Genomic DNA, 7,225 nt, shown 5'->3' on the forward strand with positions numbered 1-7,225 from the left:
GGCCTCTCTGCAGTTCAGCCTCTTGTTCTGTGCCCTTTATCTTTTTCCACTCATTTCTCATTCTGGAGCAATTCGTTCTTGCAAAAAACTTTAAAACACCTTTCCACTTGAACCAAATTTCCAGCCACTGACTTAACCTTTGTCTCATTCAGCGGAAGTCTCCTTCACATGCACCGCATACTATCACAAAGCTAAGAATGGAAATACAAAAAAGTAGCAATTTCAACACTGATTCCTGAGAAAACTGTGTAAACTTGGCCTTACACTGAAAAACAACTGCTTGTTGCTGCTTCTCTGGCTTCTTTGCCTTAACTAATTTTGTAAATCTATGTGATATCTAATCAGATGCCTTTTGAAGGTCCATATACAGAAAATCAACCCGACTATCTTTGTTAACCATCTCAATTAATTCACCAAAAAACTCAATCAAGTTAGCCAATATCTAACTTCTAAATGTTCACCAAAATAATATGTATCTTCAATTACTTTAGGTCAATTAAGTAAACATATTTGATTCAAAATTCCAGATTTCTATTTTTTGCCACTTGGTATGACTCATAGAATGAGCATAAGAAATGGGAGCAGGTGTAGGCTATTTGGCTGCTCAAGACATTCCACTATTCTGTAACATTTTGATCAATTGTTGACTTAAGCAATGTCATTAAGTTATGGTGTTATTTTACTGTACATTATGAGAATGAAATTCTTATTTTGTCTTTTGCAATCATCCGCGTAGTATAAAAGATCAAAAGAAAATGTGGGAATGGTAAAGCTTGAAAAGAACAGAGTAACGAATACCAGAAAATCCCGAGCAATTTTATTTTATAGATGGGGTGTGCCATTAACATATTTGGGAAGTGATTCTGAAAGTGAAATTGTTATTTCGGCTGTGTTGCTAGTCGTCAAAGTATCAGGCTAAAGCATTCAATACAGGGATCTATTATGCTATTGCCAATATTTTAGTCAGTTATGAAAGGAACAAAGATGTGGCTGTGTAAGACCTATAACAAGTTATTTTTTTCTAAATTTGCTCTAGGTTAATGATGTGGAGGTGCTGCTGTTGGACTGGGATGGACAAGGTCAGAAATCACCCGACACCAGGTTATTGTCCAACAGGTTTATTTGAAAACACAAGCTTTCGGATCCTCCTGAACAAGAACATGTTTTCAAATAAACCTGTTGGACAATAACCTGGTGTCATGTGATTTCTGACCTTGCTTTGGTTTAAGACACGTGTTATATATTGTAAAGCTTTAAATTTACTGTAAACTACTTCCTCATGGTTTGTAAGGATTGTGCAACATAAAACATGATAATAGATTCAGTGAAGGCCAAAGCATGTTTTGTTGTGAAAAATAATCCTTCTGTTTTTAATAAAATGATTATTCTGTGGCGGTAAATATTAAAGAGGAATTTTTCCAAGCATCTGTTTCAACAGAAATTCAAACAGTTAGTAAATTCCAAAATACCCACCACACTCTAAATCATCCTAAAGTTTCACTGGAATTCACAATAGAAGTTGTAGTCATTATTCACAGAGAACAAAGGGTTGCCACTGCAAGTTAATTAATTCTAATGGTGTGGCACAATTGGTGGTTTTATTCAGCTCGGTACCTGATCTGGCACAAGTATGATTCATCCTCCCTTTCAGTTCTGCAGACCTCAGGTACTTCTCCATGTTTACTCTAAGGCAGTGCAGCCATCACAGTGTCTGGTCCAAAGCGTAGGAGGCTTACATGTCTTTGAAAACACATCATAGATCTGAAAATGCACCCATAAACATTAATACTTTCCTTGAGACTGACATTGATTCAATTGAGTCCCAGCTTTGCCAAAGCATCAATGGAACCTATTTAAACTGAAAATGCAGCAATTGATTGGCAACACGTTTTGATTTTTAAAAATTATTACACATAGGTTCCTGTTGGCATTCTAACATTACTAATTTTCTAATCATAAAATGATAATGATGGAATTGAATAAATGTGAATTATTTCCAATCACTGCAGTCTCAATAGAGAAGCTAGTCAATGTCAACGTGTAAGCATAGTGTGTTATTAATGTACTGCAGAGAAACACACAATTCAGTCCAACCAGTCAATCTGCTTCTGCTCCAGTCAAACATCCTAGATAATTCTAACTAGCTAAAACCTTTATTTCCATCTCCCTTTATTTGTTTATCTAACTTGCCCTTAAAATGTCTATTCTCAGCTCCTCAACTATTGTCCGTGATAGTGAATTTCACATTCTCACCACTAACGGTAAAAGGTAAAGTCATCATAGTTTTATCAGACCAGACGGCTGCTCTCTCATTAGAGAGAGATGACTGGTGGTAAGTTTAACCTGAGGTTCACCTCACCTCAGGTGAGGGGAGAAGTTGAGAAGAGGAGTCCTTCATGGCAACCTCAACCAATGCAGGAATTGAACCAATACTGTTGGCATCACTTTGCAATCCAAGCCAGTCAGCTGAGCTAACTGACCCCCACTCATCTCACCATTGCTTGTGTTAAGACCTTCCCCCTGAATTTCCCAACCGACTTTTTTGATGACTATCATTATGCTTTTAGTTTTCTCTTTCCTGTAAGTGGAAATACTTTCTCTGTGCCTGCTCAATCAAAATCTTTCAAAAGTTTAACGGTCTCTGTAGGTGACACAATGATACAAACGTGGGCTATTGATCTTTGAATCGCATTGGCCGATTTCATAGAGTCCTTACAGTTTTGAAGCAGGCCATTCAGCCCATCGAGTCCACATCGACCCTCCAAAGCATTCCTCCCAAACCCAACCTCTACCCCATCCCTGCATTTCTCACTCTAGACACGATGGGCAATTTAGCTTTGCCAATCCACTCAACCTGCACATGTTTGGACTGTGGGAGGAAACCCATGCAGACATAGGGAGAATATGCAAACTCCACACAGATAGTCGCCTGAAGTTGGAATCGAACCCAGCTCTCTGGCGCTGTGAGGCAGCAGTGCTAACTGAGCAACCATGCTGCCATCATACTTGGTACTTTTATAGACTGAAATTATTTCAAAAAATAGACCAAAAACACTGATTCAAAATGGCCACAGGTAGCATCACCTGACTTGCATCTTGGCCACAGTTTAATTGAAAGCAACAAGGTCAAAACAAATGACAATCTGATCAAAAATTAACATTTTACCCCAAGGCAATAAAATCAGCCAAGAACCATGGAAAGGTGCTAATCTCCTATTGGGTAACATCATTATGAGAATCTTCACATGTTAAGGATGAAAAATTGTTTACAAAAATCATAAACCAGAAGCATGCAACTAGTTAGCATATCAATGAGTTTTATGGCAGACTGAAGGGAGATGGAAATGAAGACAGGCTGGAGAAGGTCTTTCTCTCTCTCTCAAAAAGGAAAGCACCCTCTTACAACCAATGTTCCCATTAGGTTGCAATGCCGTGCAGCAACTCCGGTCATTGACTTCTGGCTACAAAAGTTGTTGCTATGCACTGACCTTAGAGGTCTATGCAAAAATAAAGGAATGTATGACTGGAGGGAATGTAAGACTGGAAAGACTGGAAAGAAACATGAAGAAATTGAAAAGTCAAAAGGTAACGGAATTCATTACTGCTAATACTTCACAGAACTAACTAATCAACTGTGGTAACAAAAACAGAAATTGCTGGGAAAACTCAGCAGGTCTGGCAGTTTCTGTGAAGAGAAAGCAGAGTTAACTTTTTGGGTCCAGTGATCCTTCTTCAGAACTGATTGCAGCTAGGAAAAGGTTGGTATTTATGCAGAAAATGGGGTGGGGGCAGGGGCAGGAGTAAATGGTAGGTGGAAGTGAAGCCAGAGAGAGAAAACAATAGTTCGATGGACAAGGGAATAGGTGAAGGTCAACTATTAGTAAGTGACAATGGAATGGTTGTGGTAGGAGCCCATGTGATGACAAGGCCTCATGTGCGGGGAGCAGGGTAAGGACATGAATAAATGTGCTGAGGGGCTAAAATTATTGAGCTTAATATTGACTCCTAAAGGCTGCAGAGTCCCTAAGTGGAAAATGAGGTGCTGTTTTTCCAGCTTGTGCTGACCTTTGCTGGAGCACTGCAGCAAGCCTGAGACAGAGGTGTTGGCCAGGGAACAAGGTGGTGTGTTAAAGTGGCAGGCAAAAGGAAGCTCAGGTTATTTTTGCCAACAACTGTGGTCTCTTTATTCCTCAAGAGTACCCAGATGACTCTACACTATCCATTATTTTCTCTTTTGTTTGTACTGGACACTATCCCCTTTTAGTTTTGGGCATTTGTGTGGATGAGAGTTCTAATGACTGCTTGAAGGTTATGTGATTGATGTTACATCTTTATTATGTCATCTTGGGGGTTAGTGAATAATAAACTTGCTTCTTTTAACTCATAAACCTTGTTATTGGCTTCTTTTTGCTTTCATTCAAAATAATTAACTATGTTTTAATTGGGGAAAGGCACAGCCTCATGCTAGAACAAACTTAAAACCTCTGTTACGTTATAAGAAATTTTGGGATGAGTTAGCATTAATCTCAAACTGGGATTGGAATAAAGCAATGAGTTTTAGTTAGGTTAATTAGCAACAACAATTTAAATCATTTAAGATTAATTTCTCATTTATTCCTTATCAAGAAAAGTAGGTGGGTTTCTAAAAATCTCACACAAGCAGGGCCACTTAGGATGCTGACATGACAGACAGACAGAATTTTGACACACTGACCCAGAGGCCTGATTTGGAGATGGAATATGAGGATGACCCCACACCAGACAGAGAGAAAAAAAATTTATACAGAACAAAGGTTTTAATCAAAGATGGGAATGAAACACATGCTTCGGCAAGGATATAGGATGACATCTGGGAAGATAGGGAGTGGTGAGACCAGGGGTATCAGGCGGCCTGACACTTTCAGAATGTGTAACATACAAGTTACTTATCTTAAATAGATGATTTTAGAATTTCAGTAATGTACTGTTTATGTGACTTACAATGTATAAATACCTAACAAATCCTGTTGAGTTAGAGTGCTACAGCAGAATGCTCTTTGGGGCAGGCTCTCTCAGCCCCAGCTCAATGTGCAAATGTTAACCCATACTTGAATCTCCTGAGGTTGTTTTGTAAAATCCTCTACCTTAGACAGTTGCAAATAGTTAAGAAGTTTGAAAAGAGGGTAGCCACTTCACCCCTTCCAACCTAATCATAACGATGAGGTCATCCTTAGCCTCTCCTTCCAAGAAAAAAGAGATGCAGGCTGTTCATTCTCTTTTAATAAGCACAACCTTGCAGTTCTAGTCTAATCCACATGAATTTCTTTAGCATTTTCTCCAGTGTCTCAGTATCTTTTATATAATGTAACAACCAAAACTGTAGCCAGCCATCCAAGTGTGATTTGTCAGAAACAAGATTGACATTTTACACTTTGTTCATTGAGTATTTAATGAACTGTTATTTAGCCTTGTATTTCATAACTTATATACATGTTTTTAAATTACTAGTATATTTTACAGGATATATTGTTTAGAATGACAGAGTGATCATATGCAGCCAATGAAATACTTTAGAAGTCTAGTCACTGTAACAATATAGAAATGTAAAACACATTTATTTCTGTAACAGTAATATTGCAATCAATTACACAATAAAATTCATTGGGCAGGTTGCCAAATTTAATGCAATATATGTTATTTCTGTTGGTGATACTGGACCAGATATTTTTGCTAATAGTCATATAGCATTTTAGTAGCATTATATGGCAAGGCATTGGTTGCTGGTTGGTATACTGATTTTTTTCAGTTATATGCATGGTTCCATAACATTGTCACTGGCTTGCAAAGTTGGTTAATTGACAAACATAATGGACGAAACAGAACAGATATAGCAGCTGAGATAGTAGGAACTGCAGATGCTGGAGAATCTGAGATAACAAGGTGTAGAGCTGGATGAACACAGCAGGCCAAGCAGCATCATTGGAGCAGGAAGGCTGACGTTTCGGGCCTAGACCCTTCATCAGACCCTAGACCCTTCATCAGACCATTTCGCTGCTTGGCCTGCTGTGTTCATCCAACTCTACACCTTGTTATCTCAGATATAGCAGCTGGTATGTTCATGGACTTAATAACATTTTTGATAAAGTGCCACACAAGAGATTTCTAGAAAAACAATTAAGGAGTATGGAATTAACTGGAGAATAGCAAACAGGTTAAAACTGGTTAGAAGAGAGGAAACAGTAGGAAATAAGAAAGATTTTCAGTGTGAATGGAGGTGATAATGGTTCTACTTTGCAACTGTTTCTCTTCCCATTGACTATCAGCCTACAGAAAGCGGTGCAAATATTTGCAGATGAATGTACAAGTAAGAATTAAAGTTAATTCTTTAAAAAGATCAAAAGAAACTGTGAAGTGATGGTAATAGACTAAATTGTAGTCAATGGAAATCGGTGTCAATAAATTTTTAAAAAGTTGTCCATGGGACATGAGTTGATGAGGGGCTGGTGAACTGTCTGCTTCAATTTCTGCAGTCTGTCTGATATATGCGTTCAGAGTGCTGTTAAGGGAGTTCCAGTGTTTTAACCCAGTGACTGTGAAAGAATGGCAAATTGTGAGGTGATGCATCATGGAGAAAAATTAAATCAATAATTATGCTCTGTCTGGAAGCTTTGGTGCTGCAGCAGAGCAACAGACTGATAGAAGTGATTAGATTCACAGAGTATGAAAGGCAGCCATCAGGTTGATAATACTCGTAAAAAGAAAGATAATGAGTTTTCAAGGTACATCAAATTTCAAATTGGCAGCTCACACATTCTGGGGAGATCAGTCACAGGTGGAATGTTTCCAGAAACAGGTTCTTTTGGTGTTTGGTATCTCACCTGAATTTCCCCATGCGCTCTTTTGCTTTTTGTAGGTTAGTTCATTTAATTCAATTAATAAATGTGTCAATAACAACAAATTCAACAAGGAATGCTGTCTTACCTATCAGCTGTCTGTGGAAGTTTTCCTCTTAATGTTCTTTGTGGAACATAAACATAGTCATCTAAAGAATTCATTTTTCAAAGCAAAGCTATGACTACGATGGCGATGTCTGCTAATTATAAACTGAAATGTTTTCCTGACTGAGAGAGATAGTAGGAACTGCAGATGCTGGAGAATCTGAGACAACAAGGTGCAGGGCTGGATGAACACAGCAGGCCAAGCAGCATCATAGGAGCAGAGAGGCTGACGTTTCGTGCCTAGACCC

This window comes from Rhincodon typus, chromosome 29 (assembly GCF_021869965.1).
Source record: "Rhincodon typus isolate 14 chromosome 29, sRhiTyp1.1, whole genome shotgun sequence".
Taxonomy (NCBI): Eukaryota; Metazoa; Chordata; class Chondrichthyes; order Orectolobiformes; family Rhincodontidae; genus Rhincodon; species Rhincodon typus.